Here is a 2,106-nt window from a genome sequence, read left to right on the forward strand (position 1 = left end):
GAGAGGAAACACAGAATCTGAAGCAAGCTCCAGGTTCTAAGCAAGCGTTTAGCACAGAGCCCAATGCAGGGCTCAAACCCATGAACCGTAAGATCATGACCTGAGCCTAGGTCGGACACTTAACCCACTGAGCCACCCGGGGGCCCCAAGATTCGAGAATTTTGTGAGCAAGAGTTGCCAAAACAAACCCTCTCCTGAAGATTACATTCAGTGTCGGCTCAGGCTGGGGCCAGCACTCAATTTGTCCACTTGCCATTTACTGAACAGCTATTCGGTGCCACGCCTTGTGTTAGACCCTGGGGGTGCAGGCAGAGATGAGACGCTGTCCATACCTTCAAGGAGGCCTCAGGCTAGCGCAGGAAGACAGAAAGCAATGATTATAACTCAGATATAAATCTCTGCAGGGCGCTAGGGGAACACAGGGGAAGGGCACCTGCCCTCCTGTATACACCTCAGAAGACTTCCTGGAGGAGGTGTCCACGTAAGTTTGAAGAATTGCTGCTAATTATCCAGATGAAGAGGGAGCAAAGGGCATCCCTCGTAGTGGATAGAGCAAGAACATGGTCGGGGGATTGGGAGATGTAGAGAAAACATCTACTGGCATGGTTGAAACAGCTATTGGCTCATGTGGCTGAAGTTTTGGGGATAAGGGCGAACTCCCTGAGACAGAGACCACGCTGTGTTTGTTCCCCAGGATCCAGCACAGTGCCTGGTGTCTGGTCAAGGTCGGAATTCCAGTAAAGACAGGGGACGGAGGGGAGGGGATGGCTACCAGGGCTGGAGTGTGCGTCCCTGAACGGCATGCGTCTCTAAAAGAACGAACAAATCTGCCGAAAGCTGAAATGTCACATTCCCTGGGGGTTCGTCCTTTGGAGGTCTCATTTTCTTTAATTATTTAAATTTATTTATTTATTTTGAGAGATAGAGTGAGGTGGGGAGGGGCAGAGAGAGGAGAGGAAGAAAATCCCAAACAGGCTCTGCACTGTGAGCACAGAGCCCAATGCAGGGCTAGAACTCACAAACCATGAGATGGTGACCTGAGCTGAAACCTAGAGTCAGTCGCTTAAACGACTGAGCCACCCAGGCACTCTGGAAGTCTCGTATTTGTAAAAATACAATTTCGCTGCTATGTTACCATTGAAATGGTCAGAAATACATGTTGAAAAGAAAAAGAAACGAGATCCAGGGATATTGGACCTCAGGGCAACTTAGTTCTCCAAGAGTCTAACCTTCTATCTCCCTTCTGTTTCCACAAATGCCCTCTATCCTGTGAAAGCACCTGGCTGGCACCTGTCGCTGCCGAACCCAGCTGAGAGCCAGGACTGCCGACTCACAAAACCACTGTCACAGAGCCCATGAAGGAGGGGGCACTTTTCTCTTTCAGTGTCTGTGTATTCTTATTGTACAGAGTGTTGGAATACATTTAGTCATCTGGGTTCCAAGGAAGAGTGTTTATAAGTAGCAATTAAAGTAGCATATTGCCAAGAGCAAGAAGCACAATCGTGTTAATAGTTACCAGTGATCAGATATCTACTACCTGCTGGGGGCTTTACTGGCATATGCCTCACGAAATCCACCCAGTAACTCCCAGAAACTGAGGCTCAGAAAGGGGACGATCAGGACACATAGAAACATAAACAAATCTGATGCATAGGAGGGCTGAAATCTGTAGTCAGTGCCTGACGCACAAGCAGAATAAACAGAAACAACAGTCTGGTGGGTACATTGGGTAGCTCAGTCAGGCAAACGTCCGGCTCTTGATTTTGGCTCAGGTCGTTATCTCACTGTTCGGGTTCGTGAGTTCCAGCTCTGCCGGGGCGGGGGAGGGGGGAGGTGACAGCACAGAGCCTGTTGGGATTTTTTCTCTCTCTCTCTGCCCCTCCCCTGTTCACATGATCTCTGTCTCTCTCAAAATAAATAAATAAACATGAAAGAAAGAAAGAAAGAAAGAAAGAAAGAAAGAAAGAAAGAAAGAAAGAAAGAAAGAAAGAAAGAAAAGAAAGAAAGAAAGAAAGAAAGAAAAGAAAAGGAAAGAAAGAAAGAAAGAAAGAAAGAAAGAAAGAAAGAAAGAGAAAGAAAGAAAGAAAGAAAGGAGGAAGGGAAGGA

This window comes from Suricata suricatta, chromosome 14 (assembly GCF_006229205.1).
Source record: "Suricata suricatta isolate VVHF042 chromosome 14, meerkat_22Aug2017_6uvM2_HiC, whole genome shotgun sequence".
Lineage (NCBI taxonomy): Eukaryota > Metazoa > Chordata > Mammalia > Carnivora > Herpestidae > Suricata > Suricata suricatta.